The sequence below is a fragment of the Mastigoproctus giganteus genome, chromosome 1 (assembly GCF_048544385.1).
Source record: "Mastigoproctus giganteus isolate SK-2022 chromosome 1, ASM4854438v1, whole genome shotgun sequence".
Taxonomy (NCBI): domain Eukaryota; kingdom Metazoa; phylum Arthropoda; class Arachnida; order Uropygi; family Thelyphonidae; genus Mastigoproctus; species Mastigoproctus giganteus.
The window spans coordinates 75,088,764-75,106,626 of NC_143575.1; the positions used below are offsets into that span (position 1 = coordinate 75,088,764).

The 17,863-nt window shown below is 39.0% G+C and overlaps 1 protein-coding gene across 1 annotated transcript in view; it reads right to left on the reverse strand.

The window, feature by feature from the left end:
- LOC150090896 (sorting nexin-25-like) overlaps positions 1-17,863 on the reverse strand; it is a 325,882-nt gene that overhangs the window by 151,509 nt on the left and 156,510 nt on the right. The window lies entirely within an intron of this gene.

Genomic DNA, 17,863 nt, shown 5'->3' on the forward strand with positions numbered 1-17,863 from the left:
GTGTGTAAAGTACACCAACAAATGAAGCATGGTTTCTAATTTTTTTATGTTCGTAGCTCACCAATTCTAGCACAATCGCTCATATAGATTCAAAGTAAAAATCACACTGAAAGAATATTAAAACTTTACACACTGCATTAAAATTTGGTTTTTGTCTTTCTTACAGGTTGAAGTTGCAGTAGTTTAATTATGCCTTTTTCTAACTTTGAAAGAATAACAATATAGTATAAGTACAAATTTCTTTATACAATATAGTATAAAGAAAGTATAAGTATTTTAAAATATAACCCATGTAAAGTGGGGGGGGGGAGAAAAACTAAGATATTTAAACATTTTGTAATCCTGAATGTGTCACCTATTACTTACATATTTTGATAACATCATATGTATATAAAAGCTAATGTTTGTATATTAGAATATACTCACATTTTAGTGGTACAGTTGATTCCGGTTATTTGGGACACATCGAGACTAGTGCATTTTGGCCCGATTAAGCGGCTGCCCCAATCATACGAAGTTTCACGTAAATAGTTAAAAATACAATGGACCCCCACTTTAAGACTGATTTTCTGTACGATCAAATCACGTTACAATGGACTCACCATAGTAAAGTACCGTTCACTATACGATATGTAATAAGTGCCGGCCATTGTGATCACGTTTGTGAATTGAATTTTAATTCTATTAAACAGCAATTCTAATTAGCAAAAATAGGTGGAAAATTATCCGCAGGCTATAAAAGTAAAGATATATCAAGCACAAATTTACACTTTATTACCTTACCAATCAAAAAATTAAATGATACGTGAAAATCGGAAGAATATTTTCCACAGGTTAGCAAAATAAAAATAAATTTACGCTTATGTGCATAACTTAATTAATATGCACTGTAATATGTACACACTAACTAATTGATATTTCTGTTCACTGACATTTTTGATGGGGGGGGATAAAATTTAAAACAGTAAAAACGATAAGCAATCAATAACAAAGAACACAGCACACACACAAATCGCAAGTAACACGATACTCACAAGTGAGAACGAAGTAACAAATTACAAAGATCAAAAAATAGGAATGAAGAGAAGATTCTGAAAATTTGTTTTTTTATATGACTGAAGATTTCATGGAAGGGGAAAACACATTTCACCATAACGTGAAAGCATACAGAATTCCAGCTATCGGTATGATCGCAAATTCAATAAGGTCGAGTTTACTATCCGTTTATAATAGATTGCACTAACAGAAAAGCCCAATAAACAGGTGACTGCTAATTGTTTTATGGTTGTGACCTCCAGAAATCCAGCCGAACCATGTGGTATGGTCGGAGACAATCGTAGGGTAATCTTGAGTGCTGTAGTCTCCTGCCCCGATTAAACGGCTTGTTGTCCCAATTAAGCGAAGTAAACCCCTGGCTATTTTTTCGATTGGGTTCTGTTCTTTAAGATTTGTCCCAAATAAATGGCTGCCCTGATTAAACGGTGGCCCAAATAACCAGAATCCACTGTATTAGTAATGGTACTGGCCAGTGGAGCAAGGAAGCCAGGCTTTTGCTGCATAACCCAAAAGGGAGGGGGGGGAGAAAACTACCTATGTGTTTTATTTTTATGTGTAATGCTTGTTAAATTACCTGCTATCTGGTTTATGTCTTCCACCCTCTCACCTCTCAGTTAATCAACAACACGAACAGGATCATCAATCTTTCATATCTAGTTGGCAATTTGTGGTCCACCCTAGTTCTAGCATGTAAGCAATTTTTTTTTTTTTTAAATCCTAAACATGAAAGGTATTAGAACCTACATTACTTAAGGCTATCCATGAGCTTAACACTGAGAAAACAGAAGATATTTACTGACATTAGACTTGAATTTCTGTAGGTTTTAATTTTTGGGAAGTATACACTTGAACGAAGGTTGTTCCAGAAAACAGAAGTAGAAGAGATAAATGAGGAAGAGGAAACATTGGTTATGTGAATTTTGATTTGAATAGTAAATGGATGCCAATTGCTCGCAGCATGTGTTCAGACTGGTTTGGAAGAGCTTGGGGAAATTTCATAGGCTAATTCAGAAAGACAGTACCCATGGAAATACCTATACCTATAGAAAAAGTGTAGGAGAAATTGGATATCTGTGAGGCAGAGAGACTTTGTAAGAGATGGGTCATAAATTAACCAGACTACCCTATTTTGAATAGTCTAGAACAGTGGTTTCAAGTAGGGTGCCATTAATTTGGGTTTAAGTTATTTAACTTATTTTTTTAATTTATATATTTATTTCATTATAAAAAGGTACATCCTTATCTTAACTACGTGAGTTAGGATTTTCTGTGCTTACCACTATAAAAACTAACAAGAGGGAAAGACTACAAACAATTGAGGAAGAAATGAGAATATGTCTCTCCAATATTCCACCCAATATCAAAAAGATCTGCAAATCACACCAGACACAAATAACTCATGTAAACCAAGTGTTTAAATACCTTCATTGTACAGTATCTTTTTAATTTTGTGGTGATTTACAAATTCAGATTACAAATCTATAATCTACAGTTACTTTTTTTAATTTTTGTAATGTATCGGTCTTTCTGATTTCAACATTTTTATTCTTCTTTTTGCTTTAAAGTTTTATTGGCATTTTTTTTTTTTTTTAATATTTTATTCCTTTCTTTTTGGTCTCTGTCGGGTCGGCTATGATTTATACATTTTGCACGTATACATCATAACAGAAACAGAGACTCTACTTATCGTGTTGGCTCCTACAGTTTTGGCTGCTGACCCTTTGAAGAAGTAGTTAAAGCCCCAGGACCCACTACTTTAGGTAACATTGTTATTAGTATTAGTAGTAATGGCCACATGGTGCAAGAAAGCCTATGGCTTATGCTGCACCAGCCAAAAAAAAAAAAAAAAAACCAAATAAAACAATGATAAAAAAAATTAAAAAAAAATATATATAAAAAATAATTAATAAAAGAAAAGGAAATTAAACCTATCATCCTATGCGCTTCCATCACCTGAAGGTACTATCTAGATGACCTTTGAATTTCCCCAAACTGTCAGCCTCTACCACCCATGTAGGCAACTTATTCAACTGGCTAAAATAAAACTTCCTGCAATCCAATCTAAACATTTCCCCCGTAACTTGAATTTATGTCCCCTAGTTCTAGCATCATTTATAATCTTGAAAATTTCGTCCTCATTCATTTTACTGATGCCTCTCAGAGCCTTAAACACCTCAGTCAAATCTCCTCTAAGATGTCTAGTTTCCAAACTCTGCAACCCACATATTCGAAGTCTTTCTTCATAAGGACGCCCTTTTGCTGATCTCACCAGGTGAGTTACTAGTCTTTGCACCCTTTCAAGAAGCTCAATGTCTTTCTTTAGGTGCGGTCTCCATACTTGAACATAGTATTCCAAGTGTGGCCTTACAAATCGTTAGACCACACTTGAAATACTGTGTTATCATCGTTATTATTTCTATTTTTATGTTAATCAATTTATTTCAGGTTGTCTCCTTCACCTTACAGGCCTTCTCAATTTTTCCATGGTAATTACAATTGATAGGTCAGCATCCCTTCCCTATACACTGAATATAAACATTTGTCTATATATATATATATATATATGTTTTAAAGGTAGCAACAGTTTAAAATACTATTAATAATAGAAATAAAAATAAAAATAATAATAATGGATTATGGACCTGGGACACTGCTATATGCAGAAAGTACCCAACGACCATAAATTCTATATAACCAGAGTTACCATTCCAGTAACGTTAGCACATTACCTTTCATGACTACTAACTTATATATATATATATATATATATATATATAGAGAGAGAGAGAGAGAGAGAGAGAGAGAGAGAGAGAGAGAGAGAGAGAGAGAGAGAATCAAATCAAATCTAATAGGCAGAAAATTAAGTAGGAGTGCCACAAAATAAAATAAATTACTTAAGGGTGCCATTATTAAAAAACATATCGAAAACCACAGGTCTGAAAGCTTGAGAAAGATTTTGGGGCCATCACCCTAAATGTGGGAATAATATTCAATGGCAGTGCAGATTTGAGGTTTGTAGAGTCACTAGCTTTTTAGAAGAAAAGTAATACTGAGAATGAAAAAGAACCTAGTTTTTTTTTTATGCAGGGGGAGCAATATTTCTGATATCCTATGCAAAGAGAGACTAGAAATCTGGGTATGATGGAAGAGCATAAGAGGCTCTTTTTGTGAGAAGATAAGTGTAGTACACTTTTTTTGCAAGAAATAAGACAGGCCTGAGTTTAAGAAGGATTGAAGTTAACTAAGTTTTCTTTGTTCCCATTGGAGAATTACTTGGAGACCAGCATTTAAGGAATTGGTGGTGGATATTTGAAAATTGAGGTTAACATTAGCAGAGGCATACGATGCAAGAAAGAAAGCTTATGCAGAATCAGCAAAAAAAAAAAAAAAAAAAAAAAAAACATTTCACCCCCCCTCCTCCATTCATTCCAAATTCCTGTCCAGCTCAGCCTTAAATTTATTTAGGCTATCAACTTTCACAACAAAAGATGGAAGTCTGTTCCACAAATCAACTACCCGCTGGCTAAAGGCAAATTTCCACACATCTCTTCTACAACTGTCTTTCCTGAATTTGAATCTATGCCCTCTCAGGTTCTTAATATGAGCAAGAAGAAGAATGCCATCAGCATTCAGCTTGCTCAATCCATTCAAGGCCTTATACACCTCAATCAGATCACTTCGCAGGTGTCTACTCTCCAGGTGCTGCAATTTGCAGAACTTAAGCCTTTCTTGGTAAGAGCACCCCTTTGCTCCCCTCGTCAACCTTGTTGCCCTTCTTTGTACTCGTTCTAGCAACTGAACATCCTTCCTACACAGTACTCTAGGTGTGGCCTGACCATTGCCTTGTACAACGGGATAATCACCTCCCTGTCCCTGCTCAAAATTCCTATATATCATTGACAAGACTCCATGACCTGCCCTGTCTGCACTGCTCAGCAAACTTCATATTTGACTGCACAATTACCCCAGTCTTTTTCACTTTCCACTTCCCTGAGTGTAGTACCACAGTTGGTACTTTTCTCTTGGGTTATTGCTACCCATATGCAGTACTTTGCATTTGTCAATGTTAAACTTCAGTTGCCACTTCTCAGTCCATTTGCCCAACTTACCTAGATCCAGTTGGATACTGTCTTTACTGTGGTTAACAACGCTGCCAACCTTTGTATAATCTGCAAACTTGGACATTAAACCTGATATACCTTCATCAATATCATTGATAAATAAACAAAACAACAATGGGCCCAACACAAGTGTCTATTGATTACCACTCTCTGTCGTCTCCCACTCAACCATCCTGTTATTAATTGCAGCAACTTACCCTTAATGGCATATCTCTCCAATTTGTACAGCTGTCTTCCATGTGCAAAGTATCAAAAGCTTTCCTGAAATCCAAGTATATGATATCAAAATTATTTTTGGCATTCAGTTCCTTTGTGACCACATCATAGTATCCAATCAAATTGGTCAGACAAGACCTCCCTTTAACAAGCCCATGCTGTGTCTTAACTATTACTGCAGCCTTGTTTAGATGATCCTGCAATGCTTCTTTAATTTTCCCCAGAACACAAGTCAGTGGTATATTCTCTTTAATTTTCCCCAGAACACAAGTCATGGTATCTTGTCAATGATATATAGGAATTTTTCTAGCAGGGATAAGGAAGTGATTATCCCCTTGTATAAGGCAATGGTCAGGCCACACCTTGAGTACAGTATACAGGCCTGGAGGCCTCATTTTAAGAAGCATGAAGAGCTGTTGGAACGAGTACAGAGAAGGGCAAACAAGATTAGTGAATGGAATAAAGGGTTTCGCTTACGAAGAAAAGGCATAAGTTTTGCAGATTACAGTGTTTGGAGACTAGGCACCTGTGAGGTGATCTGATTGAGGTGTATAAAGCCTTGAATGGTTTGAGCATGCTCAATGCTGATGGGATTCTTTCTCTTGCTCAGAATAATCACCTGAGAGGGCATAAATTCAAATTGAGGAAAGACAGTTGTAGAATAGATATGTGGGGAAGTTTGCCTTTAGCCAGCGAGTAGTTGATTGGTGGAACAGACTTCTATCTTTTGTTGTGGAAGTTGATAGCCTAAATTAATTTAAGGCTGAGCTGGACAGGTATTTAGAACGAACAGAGGGGTGAAATCGGAGCTTTTTTTTTTGGCTGATGCTGCATAAGCGTGCTTTCTTGCATCATGTGTCTCTACTAATGCTAATGCCATCATCTAGTGTAATGCTGGATGCATATTTATTCCAGTCAGCTTTTGAGAATTTCCATTTAGTCGGCCACTTACTGGTAAGTTTCTTCTGCAGAGCTTACAGATTATAGGAAAACGGTCACTATTTAATGGGTTGTCTGAAACTCTCTAATCGAAGTCTGGAAATAACGTGGGTGAGAATATCGACAGGTCTGTAGCAGAGGTTGAGCCTGTGTTCAGCAGTTTGAGATTATGCTTTAGAAGAAAAGCCTCTATCGTGCATCCCCGATTGTTGTCTGTAAAGATCCTGATAATTGGTGATGCGCATTAAAATCACCCAACATGCAGAAAGGAGAGGGCAGTTGTAGGATAAGATCATCTAGTTCAGTTATCGAGCAGTTCTGATTTGGTGAGATATATATGGATACAAGAACAAGGCGTACTGTAACTACTTCTGAAGTGGTTTGTAGAGGAATACAACTGGAAGGGATTTTACTGTCAATCAATATAGCTACACCGCCACGAGAGCCATGGGTAGTGATCCTGTCTTGCCTGAACATGGTATAGTTTTTAACTGAAAATGTCACTTGTGGAGAGAGAGAGATTAGTTTCTTGTAGACAGATGCCTACTGGATGATGCTGATTTATCAAATTGTGAATATCTCTATATTGCTACGGAGGCCTCTATCATTCCACTGAATCAACTGATCCATTATTTAGCTTTTAAAGTAGAAACTGTTTCTTACTGTTTTTAGAGCCAATCTGTTCATAGCGTTCCAATTTTATTTGGAACGCTAAGATGGTTTTTACATGTTCTTTAGGGGGACTCCTGCAGACTCACTAGAACAGCCCAAGCCTAGTCAGAAATGGATGTAGCTGGTGGTATGGATACTTCAGTTTAAGTTCCTTCCGATTTGTGTTTTTGTTCTGCAGCTGCATATATGAGTTTTGGTTCAGTGAGCAAAACTTGTTTCCTTGCTTCTTGTTTCCTTTTTGTATCTTCTTTCCTGTTTTCCAGGTTTCACAGACTTTTTAGTAAGCTGGGTGGTTACCCTTACAGTTTGGGCATAATGGTGTTTGTGCTGGACAGTCTGTCTATCTGTGTGTTCCTTGGATCCACAGTTGGGGCACAGTGAAAGCCCTCTACACACTGTTTGAGCATGGCCAAATTTTTGGCACTTGAAGCACCTGAGAGGATTGGGGATATAAGGTCAGATATGGCAGTTCAGATATCCAGCCTTAACTGTAGCTGGAAGGATACAGTTAAGGCTGGATATCTGAATAGACAGTGAATTGGCTCCAACACGCAGTGTTATACTGCATGTTGGAACCAGTTCACCGTCTTTCTTGATTTTAATTTGCTTTGCCTATACAACTTTTTGGTCTTGTAGCACTTGGACTAATTCCTCTTCAGTAATATTTATTAAGTCCCACCCAGACAGCACTCCTTTGGATGTATTTAGGGTGGCATGTGGAATTACTGTGACAGGAATATTCACAAATTTTGAGATTCTTAGTAGAGCTTCAGAGTGCCCACTATTCATAGTCTCTATAAGTAGATCTCAGGAGCGAAGTCTTTTCACTGTTTTAGGTGGTCCAGCAGCATTCTCGAGACATTTCTGGATAAGAAATGGAGAAAGTGCACCTATCGGTTGACTTGTTTGGGAATGTATTATAAGAAACAGTAGCGATTCCTTTTTGGATCTTTCTGTTCTTTGTCTCTTAGGATGGGAAGTGTCAAAGTCCATTTGGTCTGTCCTTGAACAAGTTGAGGCATGAGGCTCAACAGATGGATAATGGCCATCATGTTCCATGTTAGCTCTTGGCAGAGAACCTCTTCTGCCAAGGTTACCGGCCCTGCCACAGGGAAGCAGGAGCAGTGTCGCTAGAGTGACCAAGCAGTGTAAATTAGTTTGTTAGTTTTAAGGAAAGAAAAAAAGTGGTTTTCCTTTCTGTAACTTGCTTACAATTCGTAAGAATAAGTTAACAATAAATTTTTAAGCGTATGAAAAACTTTCTAAATTAACAAGAACTGTCACAGTATATTCTTTGAGCTCTATAAATAGCTCAAAGAATTGCTCAATCACAATAACGCTTGGCACCCGGGGCCAAGTCAGCAGGTGCTGGCACTCAACACTCAACATAACACACATACATGCTTTGGCTTTTGCCTTTTCAGATACTACAGTGGCATATAGGGGAAACCCTGGAAACCTTGACCTTGTGACTCTTACTTACTGTATGTTGAACGGCATTGATATGCATGTTATTCAAGTCTGTGAATTCACGCCAGGCTACCAGTGACATATTCCTTTTAAGCCAGAACTTCTGATAATGTATTTGATGTAGTAGTCTATATGAGTTTAAAATTAAATTGGTGGGCTAATCTAAAATTATGTTTTTAAAAGAATGGTTGCATTTAGCCATTAAATTATATAATTATGTACTAGTTATATTACATGATAAATTTAGGGTACAAAGCTACAAGATACAGAAGTTAGCAGAAATCCAACAATTATTATTGTATTTGATTGACAGACAGCAGTCATAGAGCAGATGTTTCTCCCTTTGATCTATGGATAGGTGACTTAAAGTCTAAAGGATTAGCAATTTGGATAAATAATTCAGTAGACTAATTTTTGCTTCAGCTCATTTCTTTAATATGTTGCACATTTAATTTTGCTAATTTTTAAAGTTACTTTCTGTGTTATTTTGTAAATTTAATTCTTACCTTTATTGTAATGCTAATTCTGGTTAAGTTAGATTCTTTTAGGATTTATGAAATTTAAATTCTTAAGTTCAGTAGTTCATAAACTGTTAGTATGTGATTAATTATTACAATTTTTAATTTAATTATTGTAATATTTTTTAAGTTAATTCTGTAATATTTAGTAAATTTAATTCTTAATTCAACAATAGTTAATACAAGATCATCAATGAATACAATGTCATAGGCAATTTATGTACTCAAAGGTCGATCTAGTTGATAATCATAGTTTATAATCAACTGATGATTCTTTTCTTTGTTCCGAATGTAAGAAATGTACCAATCTCAAATTAAACTTGGTGCACTGCTATAGAAATGTCAGTCACTGAAGAAATGGATGCTTGTCCTAGAGAAAAATAAAACTGTGAACTTGTCAGGGACTGAAGTATCTAATAACCTACCAGGTGATACACCTATTGTTAACGAATTTTACACAATAAGGCTAGATGGACTAGAACCAGCCTGTGTCTGTCTGTCTGGAGCAACAATTAATGATTTTGCCAACAGATTGTCACATTTTAAAAGGAGTAAAGAGATCATTATTATTATGTGTGGACTAATGATATTAAGCACACATGAACTGATGATTTGTTAGATATATATAGGACCAAGTTGAAAATATGTTGTGAGTTAGTACAGAATGTTTATGTATCTGCAATTTTGCCTAAGCAAGATAGAAAGGATTATATTCTGAGAGGCCAGTAGATTAACTCAAGGCTTAAGGGACTCTGTAATGTTTTTTGGGCGGAAGGGTTATCAGTGAGGCCACATCTCTAGATGGAAGTAAACTATTCTGTAGAGAGGATACATTTGAATAAATGTGATGCAAGGGTTTATGCCAATATTACTGAGGATACATTAAGAATTCAGGGGAATTGCTAGTGGAATGGAGGGGATAGGAATAATATAGATATGTGTTTACCTTGTGATGGGGTTAAAGTAACACTTGCACACACCTCAAAAGTTCTAGTTTACTGGAGCAACATCTGATATTAGCAAAATGTTCTCTCAGGGTAGTGATAACTCAAGTGAAAGTAAAGCTAATGTTAAGGAAACAAGCTTAAATAATTCAAAGAGTGTATCATAGTAGTAAACTATATAAGAACACAGTCTCAACTACATTCACTAATGTTAGGAGTGTTGTCAATAAAATGAGTGAATTCAAACTCCTGGTTAAGATAACTAACGCTGTAATAAAAGGACTAATGGAAATATGGTCACCCATAAACAGGGGAGGACAAGTTCCACTACAGTATGCATAATATATTTAGGAAGACATTATGTATGCATAAAGTATTTAACACATGCTACGAGCACGTGTTACCGTAGGAGCATGAGCAGTATCCTCCACACAAGCGCTGAAATCAGAAATGGCTCAGGAGCATGCCAGGCCAAACCGTTCATTTCGTCCCAGAATTACAGTTTCAAAGAGGGGATGAATATGAATTCCCGTCTCTATTAATGGTATTATGCTCAGAAAGGAGCAAATCCGCAAACTCTCGAGTCATTTGTGGATCCAAAATCCATGCAAATAGTTGACTATAACAGCATTGCCAGGTAAAATTTCGTGGTTCTCCTCCCAAAAATGTGCAGGCACAGCAGATTTCCCATAATCTTTATTGCATTAATATGCTCTCCGTACGATCTTCAAAATGCCATTTTGTCTCACCAACATAGCATTCCCTACAACCCAGGCATTTAATCTCATATATGACCCTGCTTAGAGGGGACTTAGAGGGGAACAGGTATCCTGTGTGTTATCAGACACTCAGCCTAAAACACTGATGGATCCAATATCTCTCTATTACAGAAGATTTAGGAGAAGTCCGGTTGGCCTGCCTCCCTAAAATCCACTCATGCACACCTTCTCGATGGTAAGCCCTATTACGTCACTTAGGTGGCAACGAATGTGTAGAGTGGTTCTCTTCAAGACGCCTGGTCAGCGTGAAGAGGAAAAGACCAAACCCTCCAGCATATGACAGCACAACAATACAAATGGCCCTCAGTCCCCAGCAGCTTTCACTCTCCCTCTTACGGCAGCGAGAGGATCAGAGTGGAAGCAGAGGGTGCTTCCACCCAGAATCTCTGGGTACGACTAGGCTGCCATGCACGGAAACTGAACTTGGCCTGTGATAATGTACGATCACTCATCGGTGAAGACAGGATATTAGAGCTGGAAAAGGAATTAGAAAATGTGAATTGGAATATCATCAATTTGGCTGAAACAAGAAGAAGAAATGAATCACTTATAAGTTTATCAAGTGGAAATCTGCTGTACACCAATGGAAACAGTGAAAGGACTGAAGGTGAAAGGACCGGAGATGGATAGATGAAATTCATTAGTTTTTGGGTAGTAAATGGATGGCCAGTGCTCAAAACAGAAGGAACTGGAAAGTTGCTGGAGAGGCCTTCATCCTGCAGTGGATTGAAAATGGCTGATGATGATGATGACCCTGCTTGTACCTTCCATTGGTATGGGATCTTTAACATTTGACACAATTGTGTGCAATCTTCACCCTGGTAGTTGCAAACAGTGTGTCTAACACGCATGTAATACTTGAGCAATTCAGTTAAGCCTGGATAGTAGGGGATCTATGCAGTGGCAATAGGTGCAAATGGCTCTCTTCGACCTTGTTCTGCCTTCTTAGCATATTTATCCAAGATCTTCTGGGGTATCTGCATTTCCTGAAATCTGCTTTGACACATTTAATCTCCTTCTTTCTATCCTCGGAGGCGCTACAGTGGGACCCAGCCCTATCCAACAAGGTCGTAATAACACTATCCTTGTGATTGTTGTCTTGTGTCGTGTTATAATGCGTATATTGCCCCTGGCACATGGGTTTTCTATATACACTCATTTTTATTCTTGGGCCATCTCAATATACCAACACATAAATGAAAGGGAGGGTGCCATCCATTTCCACATCCGAGGCAAATGGAAAAAAAGGAGAGAAGCTATTAAGAAAACTGAGAACCTCATCCTCTCTTCCCACTCAGTACAATGGCGAATGTATCGTTTCCATGCAGGCATGTGTGAAACAGACCCGTCAAAAATGTTAGACACTAGCTCCTCTGTGGCTAGGTTAGCTATAACAGCACTAATTGGGGGGCCAAGCACTGCACCGTGAACCTGCTTATACATAGTGTTTTGAAATAACATGGTGGTACTAGAGAGACATACACCAATGAGCCAAAACATTATGACCAGAGTGTCGTAATGCAAATCAAAGCAACTGCAGGTGAACTACGACACATGCACGGGTGGGGACACGGTATAAAAAACACCTGATACTGATCTCTGTTAATCAGTGTTACTCTTGTTCTTCAGATGTGAAAGGCAGCAGACTTAAGCGAGTTTGACAAAGGCCAAATTGTAATGGCCAGACAACTGGGTCAGAGCATATCCGAAACGGCATGGCTGGTGAGATGCTCACGGTTATCCGTGGTTAGTGGTGTGAAGTGGGAAAACCCACGAGGTGTTGGAAGATCATGGCTCATCGATGCTCGAGGTGAGCAATGGCTCTCCTGGATGGTACATGGCAACAGAAGGGCGACTGTGGTGCAACTCACCGGTAATTGGAATTATGGTGACGGGAGTACAGTAGCCGCAGGCTGCTCTGAATGCCCATGCTAACCATGGTTCACCAGCGACAGGGCCTACAATGAGTATGCGATCATCAAAACTGGACCTTGAGTGATTGGAAGAAGGTCGTCTGGTCCAATGAATCACATTTCCTGTTGCACCATGTGGACAGCTGAGTATGTGTGCGTCGTTTACCTGGGGAAGTTGTTGTTGTTGTTTGGTTTTTTTTTTTTTTTTTTTTAGGAGCATTAGCAACTAAGGCCATATTGCTCCGGTGCGGTGGTCGTTCCCTGACCTTTCTGCATCCTTCGTATTTGGTGATGACGGGCTCGAACCCCGGTCTAATCAAGAAGCATGTGCTACGCACTGCTGCTCCTTCCCACCTGGCTATGGAGGCGCCCCTGGGGACGTGATGATGCCTCGATGCACTGTGGGACAAAAACAAGCTGGTGGCAGTGGTATCATGCTTTGGGCGATGTTCTGCTGGGATACCCTGGGTCCAGTCATCCATGTGCCGGGCACTCTGACATCTACCACCTACCTAAACATCATTGCTGACCAGGTACACCCTTTCATGACAATGGTCTTCCCCTCTGGCAGTGCCGTTTTTCAGCAGGATAATGTGCCATGCCACACCACCCACACCACCAGGATCATTCGAGACTGGTTTGCGGAACCTGTGGAAGACTTCCAGGTATTACCCTGGCCTCCAAATTCCCCAGACATCAATCCCATCAAGCATCTGTGGTTTGTGTTGGAATAGCAACTCCAATTTGCGGCATCTCAACCACAGACCTTACAAGAGTTAAAGGATCTGCTGGTTATGTGTTGGTACCAGATACCACAACCCAAATTTAGAAATCATGTAGTGTCCATGTCTGGCTGGGTACGAGCTGTTTTTGCTGCATGTGGAGGATCAACATCATATTAGGTAGGTGATCATAATGGTTTGGCTCATCGGTGTAGTTCAACCCCACTACAAATAACAGAGACACCGCATCGAATTGCCATGAGCACACATTTCACCCAGTGCTCAATGGAGATACATATAAACAGACACCACATCAACTATGTCATACGCATGGCATTGGAGCGGGATGACACCTTAAGGGACAGGAATCCCTTGAGCATAGAAGATATTTGTAACAGGGTAGAACTATGTCTCTCCCTACCACCAATTAGCTCCCCAATTAGTGCTGTTATAGCAAACCTAGCCATGGAGGAGCTAGAGTCTAACATTTTTTAATGGGTCTGTTTCCCTCATGCTTTCATGGAAACGATATGTCAACAATACATTCGCCATTGTGCAAAGGGGGAGAAAGGATAAGGTTCACAGTTTTCTTAATAGCTTCTCTCCTTTTGTTCAGTTTACCTTGGAGGTGGAAATGGATGGTACCTTCAGTTTTCATTGATTGTTGGTGTATAGAGATGGCCCCAGAATAAAAACAAGTGTATATAGAAAACCAATGTGCTGGGGGCAATATATGCATTATAACATGGCATAAGCCAACAATGACAAGAATAGTGTTATTAGGGCCTTGTTGGATAGGGCTGGATCCAGCTGTAGTGCCTCCAAGGATAGAAAGGAGGAGTTTAAATGTGTCACAGCAGATGTTAGGAAATGCAGCTATCCCCAGAAGATCTTGGATAAATATGTTCGGGAAGCAGAACACGGATGAAGAGAGCCATTCGCACCCATTGCCACTGCATACATCCCCTGCTACCCAGGCTTAACTGAGCAAATCGCTCGAGTATTACGTGTGTGTCAGGCACATTGTGTGCAACTACCAGGGTGAAGATTGCACACAGTCATGTCAAAGGTTAAAGATCCCGTATCAATGGAAGGTACAAACATGTTAGTGAGACAAAACGCCATTTCAAAGATCATATGGGGAGCATATTAATGCAATAAAGGCTGCAGATTATGGGAAATCTGCTGTGCCTGAACATTTTTGGGAGAAGAACCACCAAATTTCACCTGGCGATGCCGTTATAGTTAACAGTTCGCATGGATTTTGGATCCGCAAATGGCTCGAGGGTTTGCGGATTTGCTCTTCTGAGCACAATACCATTAACAGAGACAGGGGAATTCATATTCATCCCCTCTTTGAAACTGTAATTCTGGACAGAATGAATGGTTCAGCCTGGCATGCTCCCAAGCCATTTGAGGTTTCAGTGTACATGTGGAGGAAACTGCCCATGCTCCTACAGTAACACGTGCTGTGAGCCGTGATCCTGCAGTTATTTAAGGATGTACCATGGCAAGTTAAGTCTCACTGTTGATAAAGGAGGCAGTCGCTCTGAAAGCTATGGTTTTTTTTTTATCACTTTTATTCCGTATAGTGTAATTGCTATTCTTTATATTTTATTTATATTTTATCTTATTGCTTTTATTTTACAATCTGATCCAGTCTTTTACTATATTATTCCTATTTTAATAAAGTTTCAGTTATAAGCTTGGTGTATTATTGCAGTTATTATGAATAATAAACTCACGGCAGACAAGATGTTTGCTCAATCACTCAAGCAGCCCCTTCTACACCGGCATGCTAAAATAACAGCTGTTGTTGTTATTTGGTTTTTAGGAGCATTAGCAACTAAGGCCATATTGCTCCGGGATATGCGGTGGTCATTCCCTGAATGACCTTTCCGCATCCTCCGTATTTGGTGGTGACGGGCTCGAACCCCGGTCTAATCAAGAAGCGTGTGCTACGCACTGCTGCTCCTTCCCACCTGGCTATGGAGGCGCCGTAAAAAAAAAAATAACAGCAAGTGACTTTTTGCTCAAGAACACGATAAAGTCTAATATCCCATCTTCTGTCTACCTTCAGCTCTATTCACGACACTGTGCAGAACATTCTAACTTCTCGCCACTTTACATAACAGCTCTAAGTCGGGAATTGTGTATGGGATCTGCTGCTGTTTTTCAAGATAACAGTATATCTGAGCAGAATTCCCCTTGAATTTAGCATACCCTGCAGAGCTCCATGCAATAGAGTTAGCTCTGGCTTACATAAGAAATCACCAATACCAACAGTTTATTATGTAAACCAATTCAGCGAGTGCACTACAGGCTTTATCAGCGATGAAACACTACTCATCCAACCCTGTCCTGGACTGAGTAGATGATAAACTCTCTCTCTCTCTCTCTCTCTCTGAAGATGGATTCGACATCCACAGCCATCAGGATTAAAGGAAATGCTTTCGCTGACACTGGAGTCAAATCGGCAGACCCAAATAAGCGCTACTTGACAGTCCCCTATACAGACTACTGGCAAGCCATTGTAAGTTGCATTCTCAGTGGCAAGATTCATGGCATCTGCAGGTAACAAACAAATTATATCAGATTAAGTCTGTGATCCATCTACAGTAGTCTATAAAGAGTTTTGGTTTTTATGGCGCATGAGCAGTCTATAAAGAGGAAGTTGTTCTTGCTCGGTTCCTCATAGGACACAGTAATCTAACACATTTCTTTCTGCTGAGGGTTGATGACCCTCCTAGTGAGCAATGTGACACCATTACACATATTTTATGATTGAGTATTTCTAAAATTGTACCAATTTTAGAAATGAGTTAGTACAGTCAGGTTTTAACTGATAATGACAATGTGTCAGCACTTTTTAAATTACTCTTAAACTGAATTTTATTTTCCGACATATATATATATAAATAACCTTTTGATGAACATTTTAACAAAATATTCATCTTTTTTTAAATTTTAACTTTGTCATGGCACATTATAATCTTCTTGTTTTTGGGCCATAAAAAAAATCAGTCAATCTGTTAAAGGTAAATTATGGGGTTACTAAATAAAGAAGTAATACAGGACCATCTAGACAGGAATGTATTTGTTGAGAGAGCAATTTTTGTCTGACCAAATTGACTGGATACTATGATGCAGTAACAAAGGAAATGGATGCAAAGAACAATTCTGACATCATATACTTGGATTTCAGAAAAGCTTTTGAACTGTTCCACATAAAAGACTGATGTATAAATTGGAGCAGGGTGGCATTAAGGGCAACTTACTGCTCTGGATAAAGGGGGGGTTGGGTGGGAGAAAACAGAGAGTGGTTATTAATGGATATTGTTCTTTGTGGATTATTGTTATTAGTGGAGCTCCTAAGGTTCAATGCTGGGCCCATTGTTGTTTTCTATACTTATTAATAATATTGATGAAGGTACATCAGGCTTAATGTCTATGTTTGCAGATGACAAAGGTTGGCAGTGTGGTTAATGACAATAATCAGGGTAAGCTGCTACAACAAGACCTAAAAAAATTAGGCAGATGGGCTTTGAAATGGCAGTTCGTGTTTAACATGGACAAATGCAAGTACTGCATATGGATAGCAGTAATCCCAGATTAATGTACAAACTGTGTGGTACTACACTCAGGGTAGTGGAAAATGAAAATGATCTAGGGGTAACTGTGCATTCGGATATGAAGTTCTCTAAGCAGTACACCAGATTGCCAAGGCAGCTCACTGGATTTTGTCAATGATATATAGGAATTTTGCTAGTAGGGAAAAGGAAGTGTTTATCCTGTTTATAAGGCCATGGTTAGGCCACATCTTGAGTACTGTATACAGGTCTGGAGGCCTCATTTTAGGATGGATATGCATCTTGGAATGGGTGCAGAGAAGAGAAACAAGATTAATGAGGGAGATCAAAAGGGTACTCTTACCAGGAAAGACCTGTTCTACAAATTGCAGCATTTGGAGAATTGACAAGAGTGGGGAGATCTGACTGAGGTATTTAAAGCTTTGAATGGATTAAGTAGGCTCAATGTTGATGGGATCCTTTGTCCTGCTCAGACTGCTCACATGAGGGAGCATAAATTTAAACTGAGGAAGGATGATTCAGGACAAACGTGTGGAAATTTTCCTTCAGCCAGCAGGTAATTAATTATTGGAAAACAAACTTCCAACTGGTGGTGTGGAAGTGAGTAGTTTGAATAAATTCAAGGAAGAACTTTTTTTTTTTTTTTTGGTAGTTGTTGGTGCATCGGCTTCTGTGGCCATAATGCACCTCCCAAGGTTTTTGCAGTACTTTGATCCAAGCCCGAGGCGGGATTTGAACCCGCAACCTTTGGGTTACCAGGCAGGCACTTTACCCACCCGGCTAGCCTGGTCGGCACAAGGAAGAACTAGTGAAGAAGGGAAGAAGAGGTGAAATGGTTTGTGCATGATATGGGTAAAGTGGTTAGATTTTGCACTACTGATATTAATATGCTTAACAGTAGGTACTGAATCACACAAATGTCT